Here is an 18,014-nt window from a genome sequence, read left to right on the forward strand (position 1 = left end):
ATTATTTCTGTCTGCTTAGACAACCTTGACATTTTCTCACAATATTCATTAAGCGCTCCCCCCATGTTCTATCCAGCTCAGAGAAATGTTTTTCTTTCCACTGTAAAGTGTGGTTCCATGCAAATGTATGTGCTCTTGATTATATGTATTGATGGTGATGATGATCAGTAAGCTGCAGTTCCGTGTCAATGACTGCATGTCTTTCTATGTGGTGTGTATCGTGGTGTATTAAAATTGACTGAAACAGAGATGGACTACTTGGACTTGTCCAATAAGAAGTGTTCATTTTCATTTTCTGTTAAGAAACACACACAAAAAAAATCTGTTGCGTGCCCTAATGAACACAGCTCTGGTGTGGATGGACACTAGCTCCCCTCACCATTGTTTTCTTTGTGCCCCAATAAGTCGATGACGTTTGTGAAATAGATCATTAGTGGAGACAGTACTTGTTTAGCATTGATCTGTAGGCTCTGACTGACACAGGAGAGCATGCATGTGCTAATCACGCTAACCGTGCTGTGTTCCCTACAAGCCCAGTCCGACCTGAGGCTTTCCATGGGCTAAAACCTTGGTGTTTTACTGGGAAATTGAGTAAAGAGGACACTTGGCCCCTTTGTTAGCATGTTAGCTGTTAGCTACGTTAGCTTTGTTGTTTTTTCTGCATCTAATTCATATCCAGACTCTGTCCTTTCTTTACATCTATATAAAGTGTGTCAAAACATCCAAATACCCAGGAAATCACACTTGTCACAGATCTACTGCTAGGGTGTTAGCTATATGATGATGAGGCATTTGCAATGCTTCAAGCCTAAATCAATGCTTTCATCGTCATAGAGATAAATGGCTGTGTGGACACGGACTGGACAGAGACAGGGTCTAGTGTCTATCGCCCAGACGGAGACCCTCTGTGTCGGAGGGTTGCCATGGTGATGGCCAGGGCCCATCCCAGATGGGGTCCATGTTACAGACACAAAAAACCCTCCTCGTCCTCCTACTCGTCCCCATGCAGCGAGCAGACGTGCCACTGCTGCTCCATGGCTCTGGGCCCGTTTCTGTGGCTGCTGTGTGGTGGCAGCAGGCAGGCAGGCAGGCAGAGGGGACTCAACCCAGGACCTGTGTCAGCCTGCCACCCCCTCAGGATATAGGTCAGCTCTGGTGAAGTGGCCAACGGGGAGGGGAGGAGAGGTGAGAGAGCGTGACGTGTCTGGCTGGGAGACTGCATGGGTCTCTCTCTCTCAATTCAATTCGATTCAAAGGGCTTTATTGGTGTCATGAGCCCTCTCACTCCACTGGGTTACCACCTTAAGTTGTTTCCACTCTGCTCACCACTCTCTCTCTACTCAGCCTAACTAGCTCCACCTGTCCCTGCTCTGCTCGGCTCTAATTACTCTGCCAGCTGCGCTGCATTACCCACTAACCTCTCCCAGTATTTATAGCCCTGTCTTTCAGCTCTCCTTTGTCAGATCGTCTGCAAAGCTCACACCCGGAACCTGTTTGCTCGTGCTTCTGGCTCACCCTGGTTTTGTGACCCCCGGACCTGCCTGTTTTTTGGATACTCTTCTGCCTCAGGAGATCCAGACCTGCTTCTGCCATTACGACTCCTGACTACTCTTCAATCCCGGTAACTCTGACCAGCCTTCTGCCTTGCTACTACGTATTTTGGATTTCCCTTGAACTGTACTGCTGCCTGGTTTCATTCCGCCCTGTTGTGTCTGTGTCTCCCCCCAGGACTTCTGGACCACCCACCACCGGCTTCATAGGACGCATCGCTGCCACGGGGGGCACAGACCCAGCGCGTTGGACGGGATCCCTGTTACCCCTGGAGCCTTCATTCACTCCCTACTTCCCTTTTCCCTTAAGTTTAATAAACTTTCTGGTGTGACGCAATTGTGGTCCTCTGGTCGTCTGTCTGAATCGTGACAGTACGATCTGACCATTATGGACTCAGCGCACACTTCCCCCGACATGGAGACCGAAGAACCTGAGCAACCCACCGCCATGCTACGCCTGGAACACACTGAGAGAGAGCTAGGCCGCATGAGCGGCGACATCACCTCTCTGCTTCAGGCCGGCTACCAACAGCATCAGCAGTTCCAGCAGCACCAGCAGCAGTCCCAGCAGCAGCAACAACAACTCGCCATGATCATTCAACTCCTCACCAACCTGACCCCAGCCAGTCTGCCCACCAGCCCTGCCCCCGAGTTACCTGCCCCGGTCATTGCAGCCGCTGCTCCGGAACCCAAGATTGGAAACCCCGAGCGGTTCAACGGCGATTCTACCCAGGTCCGGCCATTCCTGACTAGCTGCCGACTTCAGTTCTCCTTGCAGCCAAGGACCTTCGCCACGGAGGGGGCTAAGGTTGGGTATGCCATCACTCACCTGACGGGCCGAGCTCGACTCTGGGGAACAGCAGAGTTCGAACGTCAAACCCCCGCATGTGCAACCTTCGACCTGTTTGCTGAGGAGATGCTGAAGGTGTTTGACCTGGATTCACCAACCGCAGAGGCGTCTCGTGAACTGTTCAGTATTCGACAAGGCAGACGTACAGTCGCAGACCATTCCATCGACTTCCGAACCCTGGCTAGACGAAGTTCTTGGAACACACCATCGTTGGTGGACGCGTTCTTCCATAGTTTGGCTGACTATATCAAGGACGAGTTGGTCTCCCAGGAACTGCCTTCCACTCTTGATGAAGCCATCGCACTGACTGTCAGGATCGACAGAAGGATACAGACCCGTCGTCGTGAGAGGGGGCGCCAAGGTCCACCTACTACCGGCATTCGGAGAGATCCGACTGGGTTCCTGTCATCTACTGCCACTCACCCAGGTCAGCTTGATCAGTCTGAGCCTATGGAGATTGGGCGAGCCTCTCTCACTCCTGCAGAGCGCCAGCGACGCTTCACCTCAAACCTCTGCCTCTATTGTGGAGGTGACGGACATCGTGTGGTAACCTGCCCTTTAAAGGGCCGAAGCTCACCGGGCATAGGGGGAGTCCGGTTGAGTTCAATGACCATCCAGTCCTCCGACCGCAAACCCCTGCTGCAAGTTCACCTCCGCCTCTCTGACTCAACTCACACCCTGGCTGCTCTGGTGGATTCTGGCGCCGAAGCCAACATAATGGACATCAAGCTGGCACGCCAACTGGGACTGGAGAACCTCCGTTTGACACCTCCTATTCCTGCCCGGGCACTGGACGGACACTTACTCGGATCGGTCACTCATGTCACGGCCCCGGTCTCGATGGGTCTGTCCGGAAACCATCAAGAAACTATCCAGTTTCACCTGCTCCCCCTCTCCAGGCCAACCCCTCATCCTGGGTTACCCATGGCTCCGCCCGGCACAACCCTCAGCTCGACTGGGTGACCGGGGTGATCAGGGAGTGGGGAGAGGACTGCCACCGAACCTGCCTGCTTGCTGCCGCACTACCCCCTCGGCCAGTACCTACTAACTCCGCTCCTGACCTCTCCAATGTCCCAGAATGCTACCATGGTCTCAGAGAGGTGTTTAACAAAGCTAGAGCCACACTCCTCAGATCCGTTGCCAGCTACACTACCGGGGCCAACCGTCGGAGAATTCCTGCTCCCACCTACCATGTTGGTCAAAGGGTGTGGTTGTCATCGAAGAACCTGCCACTCAGGGTGGAGTCGCAGAAGCTGGCACCTCGGTTCATTGGCCCATTCCCTATCATAAGAGTGATTAGCCCAACTGCTGTCCGGCTCCAACTGCCTGATTCCCTGAGGGTGCACTCCACGTTCCATGTGTCTAAGATTAAGCCCATCCATGAGAGTCCGCTGGTCCCTGCTGCGCCTGGTCCTCCTCCTCCACGGCTCGTCGATGGTGGTCTGGTTTACACCGTCCGCCGCCTGCTTCGGTCCAGACGGAGGGGTAGGGGTCTCCAGTACCTCATTGACTGGGAGGGCTATGGACCTGAGGAAAGGACCTGGGTGCCAGCTAGTCGGATTGTGGATAGGACTCTCATCACCGCTTTCCACCAACGGCATCCTGATCAACCTGCAATCCGTAGGGGCCGCCCCAGAGGGATCCCTAACCGTCCTGCCCGCTCGGCTTCCTGTCCTGTGCCTGATCCTGTCTCGGGACCTGTCCCATCTCCCGACCACGGCCCTCCGGCTTCCTCCGAGGATGAGGACGTTCGCTCGGACCGTTCGGAGGAGTTCTAGCCCTCCTCCGGCTCCCCTCCTCCCGCCCGGCGTGGTGTTGCTCTTGGGACTTCTGGGGCCGTCCCTTGGGGGGGTTCTGTCATGAGCCCTCTCACTCCACTGGGTTACCACCTTAAGTTGTTTCCACTCTGCTCACCACTCTCTCTCTACTCAGCCTAACTAGCTCCACCTGTCCCTGCTCTGCTCGGCTCTAATTACTCTGCCAGCTGCGCTGCATTACCCACTAACCTCTCCCAGTATTTATAGCCCTGTCTTTCAGCTCTCCTTTGTCAGATCGTCTGCAAAGCTCACACCCGGAACCTGTTTGCTCGTGCTTCTGGCTCACCCTGGTTTTGTGACCCCGGACCTGCCTGTTTTTTGGATACTCTTCTGCCTCAGGAGATCCAGACCTGCTTCTGCCATTACGACTCCTGACTACTCTTCAATCCCGGTAACTCTGACCAGCCTTCTGCCTTGCTACTACGTATTTTGGATTTCCCTTGAACTGTACTGCTGCCTGGTTTCATTCCGCCCTGTTGTGTCTGTGTCTCCCCCAGGACTTCTGGACCACCCACCACCGGCTTCATAGGACGCATCGCTGCCACCGGGGGGGGGGCACAGACCCAGCGCGTTGGACGGGATCCCTGTTACCCCTGGAGCCTTCATTCACTCCCTACTTCCCTTTTCCCTTAAGTTTAATAAACTTTCTGGTGTGACGCAATTGTGGTCCTCTGGTTGTCTGTCTGAATCGTGACAATTGGCATAGGAAACATATGTTTCCATTGCCAAAGCAAGTGAAATAGATAATAAACTAAAGTGAAATAAATGATCAGAAATAAACAGTGAACATTATACTCACGAAAGTTCCAAAGGAATAGAGACATTTCAAATGTCATATTATGGCTATGTACAGTGTTGTAATGATGTGCAAATAGTTAAAGTACAGAAGAGAAAATAAATACACATAAATATGGGTTGTATTTACAATGGTGTTTGTTCTTCACTGTTTGCCCTTTTCTTGTGGCAACAGGTCACAAATCTTGCTGCTGTGATGGCACACTGTGGTATTTCACCCAACAAATATGGGCAGCAGTTAGGAAGTGCAGCTCAGTTTCCACCTAATTTTGTTGGCAGTGTTCACATAGCCTGTCTTCTCTTTAGAGCCAGTTCTGCCTACGGTGGCCTTATTCAATAGCAATGCTCACTGAGTCTGTACATAGTCAAAGATTTCCTTAATTTTGGGTCAGTCACAGTGGTCAGGTATTCTGCCACTGTGTACTCTCTGTTTAGGGCCAAATAGCATTCTAGTTTGCTCTGTTTTTAATTCTTTCCAATGTGTCAATTAATTATTTTTTCATTTTCTCATGATTTGGTTCTAATTGTGTTGCTCTCCTGGGGCTCTGTGGGGTCTGTTTGTGTTTGTGAAAAGAGTCACAGGACCAGCTTGCTTAGTAGACTCTTCTCCAGGTTCGTCTCTCTGTAGGTGATGGCTTTGTTATTGAAGGTTTGGGAATCACTTTCTTTTAGGTGGTTGTAGAATTTAACTGCTCTTTTCTGGATTTTGATAATTAGTGGTTATCGGCCTAATTCTGCTCTGCATGCATTATTTGGTGTTTTACGTTGTACACTGTGGCGTACCGCAGGTTCGCCACCAGGGGGAGACTCGTCGAGCCCTGGTGGCAGACAGAGTCTACATCATGCGGCGAAGGCTCCCTCTGTTGGACGTGCCAGGTCTCGACGGGCTCTCTGGCCAGGACTAATCAGTGCTGATTGAGGTTGGTGAGTAATCAAGGGGCTGATTGCTCACCAGACGGACGTGTCCCATAAAGCTGCCAGAAGGGCAGCACACGGGAGGTTGGGACTGGGGAAGAGACCTTACTTCCGTATAGTTGTGCTCAGGACCAGACAATGGAGGGAGGTCGGTTTGTTACCCAGGAGCCCAGAAGACGGTATCCAAGGAGGTCTCCTGGAGGAGGCCTATTCCATTCTCTTTCTTTATTATTTAAATAAACACCCTTGAAACCGAGCAATCACACTTGTGTCCGTGTCTGATCAGTGTAAACGTCTTGACCAAACCCCCTGATCTGCCACAAGTGATGGAGAATGCGGGCAATCTGATAACGTGGTTAGATCAGGGTTGACGTTTACACAGCATCAGCATGGACGAGTTGGAGGTTCGTGGCCGACGCCTCCCCCCGACCCCAGATGAGTGACCTACTGCGCATCACCAGGGCATGGCTCCTAACCAACGTATCCACCTTCTCCATCATAGACAAAGTGGTCATAGATCGCTTCTTACGGGCGCTACCCCACGACATGAAGAGGGCAGCGAGTCTACGCACCCCAGACTTTGGAGGACGTCCTGGGAATAGTGGAGGCATCAGAACACCGAGGCTCTGCTGAATGGGAGCCGGGCCAAGTCGGGGACCCATCCGAGAGGACGGAAGGACACCCCTACCGCCATATACCCTGAACCAACAGTCCGCGGGGCCAAAGGGCCACAGACCTGCGGAGAGATGGCCGGGGGAGAACCGACCCACCGCCGACCCACCGCCGACCCACCGCAGACAACCCCAGGTAGATGGAGACCAAAGGAAGTGTTTTGAGTGTGGCACCCGGGGCCACCTTGCATGGAATTGCCCGGCCCGAGAGGAGTCGATGCCATCAGCAATCCCCGGAGGCGAGGTGGGCCACACAGTGAACTACATCACCTCCTGTTGGGCGCACCGCGAACCACCAGCACCCATGGTCCCGGTGAAAGTCGACGGACACGGCACCGAAGCTCTATTGGACTCCGGGAGTGTGGTTACGCTCATAGCGACGAGCCTGCTGGCCCAGGGGACCGAACATAGCAGAGAGATGACTGTTTCCTGTGTCCACGGTGACACCAAGCGGTATCCGACCGTACAGGCCAACATCGTGAAGCCACAAGTTAGCTGCCAGATGATGGTGGGTGCCGTGCCGGAGTTACCGGTACCCCTCCTCGTGGGACGAGATTGTCCGCTGTTCGCGGCACTGTGGAGGCATGAGCTGAGAAAAAAGGTACGAGCCAGCGGGAGACAAGAGCGAGGACAACCCATCGCCTGCGCGACACAGAAGCAAGCGGTTGACAAACCCGTATCGACTGGTCCGGAGTCAGAGTCCTAGGGGGGCGCCGGAACTGACCCCCCTGGTGAACAGCTGGAGGAGAAGCCCATCCTCCACTTCATAGATTTCGAGGGACCAGCCGAGACACCCGCCATGGGCCAACTGAGGGGTCAGTTCCGGACTGCCCAGTGGGAGGATCCGAACTTGAAAGCCAATGCAGCCCAAGTGATAGCTGTGGATGGCCAGCTACTTCCGGGGGTGAGTGACTGGTGATACCCCCATTTCCAAATCAAGAATAACCTTTTTATCAGGTGTCGCACCAACGGGGAACTTCAAGAGGTATGTTGCTGCCTCGACGTTACGCGGGAACCGTTCTTCAGCTGGCCCACACCCATCTGTTGGGGGTGCACCTGGGAATGGAGAAGACTCGAGAACGGATTGCCACCCGGTTCCACTGGCCCGAGATGAGGAGGGCTGTGGAAGACTATTCTCGCAGCTGCCCGGCGTGTCAAATCACTGCCCCAAAAGCACACTTCCGAAACCCGCTAGTCCCCCTACCGATCATCGGGGTGCCCTTTGAACGCATCGCCATGGACATAGTGGGACCCCTGGTAAAAACGGCATGAGGACACCGGTACATCCTGGTAATAGTAGATTATGCCACCTGGTATCCCGAGGCCATTCCCCTACGGGCAGCGGTCTCCAAGGGAATCGCCCGGGAGCTGTTCCACCTCTTTAGCCGTGTGGGCATCCTGAACGAGATCCTGACCGACCAAGGTACTGAATTCATGTCCCGACTAATGAAAGATTTGTGTGCTCTCCCACAGATCAAGCAGATCCGGACCTCTGTCTTTCACCCACAGATGGATGGGCTTGTCGAGCGGTTCAATAAAACGTTCAAACAAATGCTGCGGAAGGTCATCGAGCATTACGGGAAGAACTGGGACCAGCTACTACCCCACCTAATGTTCTCGGTCCATCAGGTTTTCCCCTTTCAAACTCCTCTACGGGAGGAGGCCACGCAGCCTACTGGACCTCGCCAAGGAGGTGTGGGAAGCCCAGCCGACCCCCTTACGCTGCGTAAGGGGGTCGGCCATATGGCCAATGGTAAGGGAACATATGGAGAAGGCCCAACGCGTCCAAGCCCAGGTCTACAATCGGGGAACCCAGCCCCGAGAATTCCAGGTGGGAGACAAGGTACTGGTCCTAATCCCCATGGCAGAAAGTAAGCTCCTGGCAACACGGCACGAGCCGTATTAGGTCATGGAGATGCTGGGACCCGTCAATTACCACGTACCACGTACGGCAGCCAGAAGAGGAGACAGAAACCCCAACAGATTTACTACGTGAACCTATTGAAGAGGTGGCACCAGAGGACAGCCTTGGCCGTGTTATGGTCGGGACCTAGGATGCCAACGGTACCAGTGGTGGTCCTGAGCAATGAGGACTTCGACCCGGCTCAGAAGCAAGCGCTCCGGGAGCTCGTCGATCAGAATACGGCGGTGTTCTCCGAGAAGCAGGGCCGCACAACCCTCATTGAACACCACATTCGCACCGACCCGGGGAAACGGTATGAAAGAGGCCATACCGGCTCCCCGAGGCCCGAAGGAAGGCTGTGAAGCAGGAAGTGGAGGCTATGTTGAAGATGGGGTTGTCGAATAGTCCCACAGTGCATGGTGCAGCCCCATTGTGTTGGTGCCCAAACCGGACGGTAGCCTGTGCTTCTGTAATGACTTCCGGGGTGTGAACAACATCAGCTTGTTTGATGTATACCCCATGCCAAGGGTGGACGTGCTCATCGACTGATTGGGAAAGGCCCGGTACATCTGACCAAAGGATATTGGCAGGTACCGTTGGCAGCCTCCTCCCGGGAGAAGACTACGTTTTCGACACCGGACGGCTTATATCAGTACCGGGTCCTCCCATTCGGTCTCCACGGAGCCCCGCCCACATTCCAGCGCCTGATGGACCAGGTCCTCCGACCCCACCAACAGTACGAAGCGGCCTATTTGGATGATATCATCATCCACAGCCAAGGTTGAGAAGAGCACCTGACGCGCCTCCAGGCGGTGCTGGACGTGCTCAGGCAAGCCAGGTTGACAGCAAACCCCAAGAAATGCAAGCTAGTGTTTGAGGAGGTGGAGTACCTGGGGTATTTGATCGGATGGGGGAATGTCAAGCCCCAGGAGAGGAAGGTCCATGTGGTACATGACTGGCCTGTTCTACGCACCAAGACACAGGTCAAGTCCTTCCTGGGACTGGCAGGATACTACAGCCGGTTTATCACCAAATTTGCGTCTATAGCCTCCACCCTTACCGATCTAACCAGGGCCCACCTCCCAAAAACAGTGAAATGGACGACGAGACCGAAGCGGCGTTCAGGCGCCTGAAGGAAGCGCTGTGCTCCCATCTGATTTTCATAACGCCCGATTTCCAGGTACCGATGTTGGTCCAGACGGACGCCTGTGACACGGGACTAGGGGCCGTCCTGTACCAGGTACACGATGGGGAGGAGCACCCCATTATGTACATAAGCCGAAAGCTGATACCCAGAGAGAAAAAGTACTCTACTGTTGAGAAAGAGTGTCTAGCGGTGAAGTGGGCGCTAGACACTCTCAAGTATTACCTGTTGGGCACCCACTTCACCCTGGTCACAGACCATGCTCCCCTGGTGTGGATGGCCAGGGGAAGGGACACAAACGATTGGGTCACCAGGTGGTTCTTGTCCCTTCAACGCTTCTCTTTTTCTGTTGTGCACAGTTCGGGGCGAAGCATTTGAACACAGATGCCCTATCGAGAAGGGAGACATACGTCACCCTGACGACAGCCCCCTCCCCGACAGGGCTAAGGGGAGACTCGTCGAGTCCTGGTGGCAGACGGAGTCTACGTCACTCGGCGATGGCTCCCTCTGCTGGACGTGCCAGGTCTCGACGGGCTCTCTGGCCAGGACTAATTGGGGCTGATTGAGGTTGGTGAGTAAAGAAGGGGCTGATTGCTCACCAGACGGACGTGTCCCATAAAGCTGCCAGAAGGGCAGCACACGGGAGGTTGGGACTGGGGAAGAGAGGTTACTCCCGTATAGTTGGAGGAGACCTATTCCATTCTCTTTCTTTATTATTTAAATAAATACCCTTGAAACCGAGCAAACACACTTGTGTCTGATCTGTGTAAACGTCTTGACCAAACCCCCTGATCTGCCACAGCACTGAGGATATTTTTGCAGAATTCTGCATGCAGTCTCAATTTGATGTTTGTCCCATTTTGTGAATTATTGGTTGGTGAGCAGACCCCAGACCTCACAACCATAAAGGGCAATGGGTTCTATAACTGATTCAAGTATTTCTAGCCAGATCCTAATTGGTATGTCGAATTTTATGTCCCTTTTGATGGCGTAGAAGGCCCTTCTTGCCTTGTCTCTCAGATAGTTCACAGCTTTGTGGAAGTTACCTGTGGTGCTGATGTTTAGCCCGAGGTATGTATCGTTTTTTGTGTGCTCTAGGGCAACGGTGTCTAGATGGAATTTGTATTTGTGGTCCTGGCAACTGGACCTTTTTTGGAACACCATTATTTTTGTCTTACTGAGATTTACTGTCAGGGCCCAGGTCTGACAGAATCTGTGCAGAAGATCTAGGTGCTGCTGTAGGCCCTCCTTGGTTGGGGACAGAAGCACCAGATCATTGTCTCTGTCTCTGTCTCTGTCTCTGTCTCTCTCAGGCCAAAATGCTCAGCAGCAGTGTAATGTTTCTGGGGGGTGGTGTGTGTTGGGAGGTGGTGCATGTGCGAGAGAGTTTATAAAGAAAGCAAGTGTGTGTTAAATGTTATGTAAAGGTATGTCCATCAAGAAAAATGACTGCCTCTCTAATATGTCAATGCCAGGGTTTAGCTTATTATAGCGAACCTGGAGGTATGGATGACTTGAATATGCTTCAGCTTCCATTCCATTCTCACCCCCACCTCCCTCTCTCTCTCTCTCTCTCTCTCTCTCTCTCTCTCTCTCTCTCTCTCTCTCCTTAATTCTTAGCCCAGTGATGTACTTCTTATAAGCCCTGAGAGCCTAGTTAGTATTCTAGGAGAGCCATCAACAGCGAGAGAGCAATGTCCCTGTCTCCATTGGCACTCTCCTCTTTACCCATTGAAAATGAGCACACAAGAAAACCTCCGTCTGTCTCGAGATGCCTATCCCTGCAAATGGGTCTGAAAAAGCAGGAGAAACAGTAGGAGAGAGAGATAGATAGCGCTAGACACTGTATGGATGGTGGAGTGTCATCGAAGAAATGCACAGAGAGACGGAGAGAGATCATAACATCAAATTAGTGGAGAGGGTAATTAAACATAATTATCTGAAGGCAAGAGCTATAAGAACACAGGAAGTAGTGTACCCGCCTGCCTATATTTAGAGTTGGCTACAGACACAGAGAGGGAGGCTGGTTAAGTCTTTCCCTCTAGTTGTGTCTGTGCACCAGGAATATGCTAGTAACACTAGGAAGAGCCCATGGCTATTCCTGACCACTATCAATGTGGGTTTGTGTGTGTGTATGTGCTTGTGTGTGTGTGTTAGACGTGTGTATATCTGTGAAGATAATTGTACATTTTTTGTAAGAACGCCCGTGTGTGAGAGTGTGTTTTGTGTGTGTGTGTGTGTGTGTGTGTTTCTCTGTGTTGTATACAGGGCTGCTGCTGTGCATGAATATAAATTCACACCAGAGCCAGGAGGAATCTGAAGGAAGATGACACGTGAACCTGTCTCTTGCCGTTCCCATGGCAACACAGGGAGTGGAGAGGGGTGGGGGTTTACTCAAAGGCTCTGGAATACGGATGACTCCAGAGAGAGATAGATGGGGGAGAGAGAGGGAGGGGAGGGAGAGAGAGACAGAGAGAGGATTTGATTGACCAGAGCTTTCTTTAATCTGACCCATACTCTATTTCAGCCATGGTAGGAAGGCATATTATTATACAAAAGTACCTTATGTACATGACATTATTGATAGATAATTTGTCATTTAAAAACAGTATCTTGGGTTTGGGCAACAGTGCATGGCTTTACCTACTACTCATTAGCAGGTAACATGCTGTGTGTGATTCGAACAAGAACCTGGTGACTGGATGACAGTCAATGGAAAACCTTTCTTTTAGGTTTTTATGAGAACCCTAACAAAAGTGGTAAGGACCACTCACACACACACAGAGAGAGAGAGAGAGAGAGAGAGAGAGAGAGAGAGAGAGAGAGAGAGAGAGAGAGAGAGAGAGAGAGAGAGAGAGAGAGAGAGAGAGAGAGAGAGAGAGAGAGAGGCACTTAGATAGCTCTGATTCTTCCAGGGACAATATATAATCAAATGTGCTGAAAAACGGGGAGGGGTTTCCCAGGGGCAGGGGAGGGGTCTGGTCTCACACTGTCCATGTGAGGAGGGAGGGATGGAGACACATGATTGGTGGTCTGGTGGTGGTGATGTCCTCAATGGGTAATGGTAGATTAACCACTCGACACTCAACAGGCTCCTCTGTCTCTCTACCCAGCTGTGGAAGATTTGGGATGTGTTCACTAGGCATCAAACAGAAGAAAACCGATTGAAACAGGGTGGGACTTTCTGGACTTGTCCAATAAGAAAGGCACGTTTCCGTACACCATTGCAAAACATTTATAAACGTTTTGAGTTGCATGCCCTTATGAACACAGCCCTGATGTGCAGAATATGCCTCAGTCGTTCCAAAGAAACAGACAGAAACAAACAGGAAAATATATTTGATTAGTTTACTCCAATTAGGGGAGGGGTGGTAGAGTTAGGGAAGAAAAAATATATATACATATACAGTGGGGGAAAAAAGTATTTAGTCAGCCACCAATTGTGCAAGTTCTCCCACTTAAAAAGATGAGAGAGGCCTGTCATTTTCATCATGGGTACACGTCAACTAAGACAGACAAATTGAGAAAAAAGAATCCAGAAAATCACATTGTAGGATTTTTAAGTAATTAATTTGCATTTTATTGCATTACATAAGTATTTGATACATCAGAAAAGCAGAACTTAATATTTGGTACAGAAACATTTGTTTGCAATTACAGAGATCATACGTTTCCTGTAGGTCTTGACCAGGTTTGCACACACTGCAGCAGGGATTTTGGCCCACTCCTCCATACAGACCTTCTCCAGATCCTTCAGGTTTCGGGGCTGTCGCTGGGCAATACAGACTTTCAGCTCCCTCCAAAGATTTTCTATTGGGTTCAGGTCTGAAGACTGGCTAGGCCACTCCAGGACCTTGAGATGCTTCTTACGGAGCCACTCCTTAGTTGCCCTGGCTGTGTGTTTCGAGTCGTTGTCATGCTGGAAGACCCAGCCACGACCCATCTTCAATGCTCTTACTGGGGGAAGGAGGTTGTTGGCCAAGATCTCGCGATACATGGCCCCATCCATCCTCCCCTCAATACGGTGCAGTCGTCCTGTCCCCTTTGCAGAAAAGCATCCCCAAAGAATGATGTTTCCACATCCATGCTTCATGGTTGGGATGGTGTTCTTGGGGTTGTACTCATCCTTCTTCTTCCTCCAAACATGGCGAGTGGAGTTTAGACCAAAAAGCTCTATTTTTGTCTCATCAGACCACATGACCTTCTCCCATTCCTCCTCTGGATCATCCAGATGGTCATTGGCAAACTTCAGATGGGCCTGGACATGCGCTGGCTTGAGCAGGGGGACCTTGCGTGCGCTGCAGGATTTTAATCCATGACGGCGTAGTGTGTTACTAATGGTTTTCTTTGAGACTGTGGTCCCAGCTCTCTTCAGGTCATTGACCAGGTCCTGCCGTGTAGTTCTGGACTGATCTCTCACCTTCCTCATGATCATTGATGCCCCACGAGGTGAGATCTTGCATGGAGCCCCAGACCGAGGGTGATTGACCGTCATCTTGAACTTCTTCCATTTTCTAATAATTGCGCCAACAGTTGTTGCCTTCTCACCAAGCTGCTTGCCTATTGTCCTGTAGACCATCCCAGCCTTGTGCATGTCTACAATTTTATCCCTGATGTCCTTACACAGCTCTCTGGTCTTGGCCATTGTGGAGAGGTTGGAGTTTGTTTGATTGAGTGTGTGGACAGGTGTATTTTATACAGGTAACGAGTTCAAACAGGTGCAGTTAATACAGGTAATGAGTGGAGAACAGGAGGGCTTGTTAAAGAAAAACTAACAGGTCTGTGAGAGCTGGAAATCTTACTGGTTGGTAGGTGATCAAATACTTATGTCATGCAATAAAATGCAAATTAATTACTTAAAAATCATACAATGTGATTTTCTGGATTTTTGTTTTAGATTCCGTCTCTCACCGTTGAAGTGTACTTATGATAAAAATTACAGACCTCTACATGCTTTGTAAGTAGAAAAACCTGCAAAATCGGCAGTGTATCAAATACTTGTTCTCCCCACTGTATATATTTAAAATAATATACACTACCGGTCAAAAGTTTTAGAACACCTACTCATTCAAGGGTTTTTCTTTATTTTTACTATGTATTTACATTGTAGAATAATAGTGAAGTCATCAAAACTATGAAATAACACATATGGAATCATGTAGTAACCAAAAAAGTGTTAAACAAATCAAAATATATTTTATATTTGAGATTCTTCAAATAGTCACCCTTTGCCTCGATGACACCTTGGCACACTCTTGGCATTCTCTCAACCAGCTTCAACAACAGTCTTGAAGGAGTTCCCACATATGCTGAGCACTTGTTGGCTGTCTTTCACTCTGCGGTCTGACTCATCCCAAACCATCTCAATTTGGTTGAGGTTGGGGGATTGTGGAGGCCAGGTCATCTGATGCAGCACTCCATCACTATCCTTCTTGGTCAAATAGCCCTTACACAGCCTGGAGTTGTGTTGGGTCATTGTCCTGTTGAAAAACAAATGATAGTCCCACTAAGCCCAAACCAAATGGGATGGCGTATCGCTGCAAAATGCTGTCAAAGCCATGCTGGTTAAGTGTGCCTTGAATTCTAAATAAATCACAGACAGTGTCACCAGCAAAGCACCCCCCCCCCACCATAACACCTCCTCCTCCATGCTTTATGGTGGGAAATACACATGCAGAGATCATCCGTTCACCCACACTGCGTCTCACAAAGACACGGCGGTTGGAACCAAAAATCTCACATTTGGACTCTAGACCAATGGACAAATTTCCACCAGTCTAATGTCCATTGCTCCTGTTTCTTGACCCAAGCAAGTCTCTTCTTCTTATTGGTGTCCTTTAGTAGTGGTTTCTTTGCAGCAATTCGACCATGAAGGCCTGATTCACACAGTCTCCTCTGAACAGTTGATGTTGACGTGTGTCTGTTCCTTGAACCATTTATTTGGGCTGCAATTTCTGAGGCTGGTAACTCTAATGAACTTATCCTCTGCAGCAGAGGTAACTCTGGGTCTTCCATTCTTGTGGCGGTCCTCATGAGGGCCAGTTTCATCATAGCGCTTGATGGTTTATGTGACTGTACTTGAAGAAACTTTCAAAGTTCTTGAAATACTCCATATTAACTTACCTTCATGTCTTAAAGTCATGATGGACTGTCGTTTCTCTTTGCTTATTTGAGCTGTCCTTGCTATAATATGGACTCTGTCTTTTACCCCCCTACCTTGTCACCACACAATTGATTGGCTCAAACGCATTAAGAAGGAAAGAAATTCCACAAATTAACTTTTAAGAAAGCAAACCTGTTAATTGAAATGCATTCCAGGTGTCATGAAGCTGGTTGAGAGAATGACAAGCGTGTGCAAAGCTGTCATCAAGGCAAAGGGTGGCTATTTGAAGAATCTCAAATCTCAAAACATTTTGATTTGTTTAACACTTTTTGGGTTACTACATGATTCCATGTGTTATTTCATAGTTTTGATGTCTTCACTATTATTCTACAATGTAGAAAATTGTAAAAAGAAAAATAAAGAAAAATCCTTGAACGAGTAGGTGTTCTAAAACTTTTGACCGGTAGTGTACGACGAGCGTCAGAGCCAGTGTAGTAGGATTCAATCTTAGATGCTTTGCCTGTTTGATGGTTCATCGGAGGGCATAGCTGGATTTCTTTTAAGTGTCCGGGTTAGAGTCCCGCTCCTTGAAAGCGGCAGCTTTACCCTTTAGTTCAGTGTGAATGTTGCCTGTAATCCATGGCTTCTGGTTGGGGTATGTACATACGGGGACGATGTCATCGATGCACTTATTGATGAAGCCGATGACTGATGTGGTATACCCCTCAATGCCATCGGATAAATCTCGGAACATATTCCAGTCTGTGCTAGCAAAACAGTCCTGTAGCTTAGCATCTGCGTCATCTGACCACTTCTGTATTGAGCGAGTCACTGGTACTTCCTGCTTTAGTTTTTTCTTGTAAACAGGAATCAGGAGGAAACAATTATGGTCAGATTTTCCAAATGGAGGTCGAGGGAGAGCTTTGTACGCGTCTCTGTGAGTGGAGTAAAGGTGGTCTAGAGTTTTTATTTTCTTTGGTTGCACGTGACATGCTGGTAGAAATGAGGTATAAAATATTTAAGTTTTCCTGCATTAAAGTCCCCGGCCACTAGGAGCGCCGCCTCTGGATGAGCATTTTCTTGTTTGCTTATGGCCTTATACAGCTCGTTGAGTGCGGTCTTAGTGCCAGCATCGGTTTGTGGTGGTAAATAGACAGCTACGAAAAATATAGATGAAAACTATCTTGGTAAAATAGATAAAAACTCTCTTGGTAAATAGTGTGGTCTACAGCTTATCATGAGGTACTCTCAGGCGAGCGAAACCTTGAGACTTCTTTGATATTAGATTTTGCACACAAGCTGTTATTAACAAATAGACACAGACCAGCACCCCTCGTCTTACCGGAGGTAGCTGTTCTGTCTTGCCTATGCACGGAAAAACCATCCAACTGTATATTATCCATGTCGTCGTTCAGCCACGACTCGGTGAAACATAAGCTATAGAAACAAGTTGTGGGTATGCATGTGTGTGTGGGAGGAGGGGACAGGCCATATATTTAGGTCCAGGATATACCTCTTGCTCTCTCGCCCTCTCTCATGCCACACAAACTCTCTCGCTAACACACTACCACGCATCTAAAACCCACACACGTACACACACACACACACACACACACACACACACACACACACACACACACACACACACACACACACACACACACACACACAAGAGGTGAGCTGTCAAGGCTGTTTAATTTGAGATTGGCCTGCACCCATAAACATACAGGGCTAAATAATTCAGACCATCAGTCAGTCCATGGGCAGGAAACTGGGCCTGGGGCACACACACCCAAACACACACATATACATGCAGCATTGAATATTGCCTCATTTGAAAATGTTTAACACATTTTGATTGTTTTTCTGAGCTACACCAGGTGTGCAGAGTACACCAACATGACAACATGTCTGTCTCTATGTCTGAGAGAGACTATTTTTGTCTGTTGCTGCATTGAGTTTGTTATGTGGCTGGTGGTGGTATTGTTCACACTCCCTCCTGCATGCCCCTAGTTTCTGTCTCAGTAAATCTTACAGTGCATGTCCACTGGCCCTCTGTGTAGTCCCGGCAACCCAAGGGGCCACTGGTTACTTGATCCCGTGTGGCGGTAGTGTCCCCAGATCCTCCACAGAGTAGGAGCTCTGTCTGTCTGGGGTGCAGGGGGAGGGGGGCGAGAGAGGTGGAGAGAGGGGGAGGGAGAGGAACCAGGGCCAGGGGCTGAGGGGTGCTGTCTGGGGAAAGAGGCCCCCGGGAAGCAGCTACAAA

The 18,014-nt window shown here is 49.9% G+C and overlaps 1 protein-coding gene across 4 annotated transcripts in view; it reads left to right on the plus strand.

Annotated features, from left to right (window-relative positions):
* Positions 1-18,014, plus strand: part of bcl9 (BCL9 transcription coactivator) — a 115,303-nt gene that overhangs the window by 17,257 nt on the left and 80,032 nt on the right. The gene's annotated exons all lie outside the window — the stretch shown is intronic.

The sequence above is a fragment of the Coregonus clupeaformis genome, chromosome 22 (assembly GCF_020615455.1).
Source record: "Coregonus clupeaformis isolate EN_2021a chromosome 22, ASM2061545v1, whole genome shotgun sequence".
NCBI lineage: Eukaryota > Metazoa > Chordata > Actinopteri > Salmoniformes > Salmonidae > Coregonus > Coregonus clupeaformis.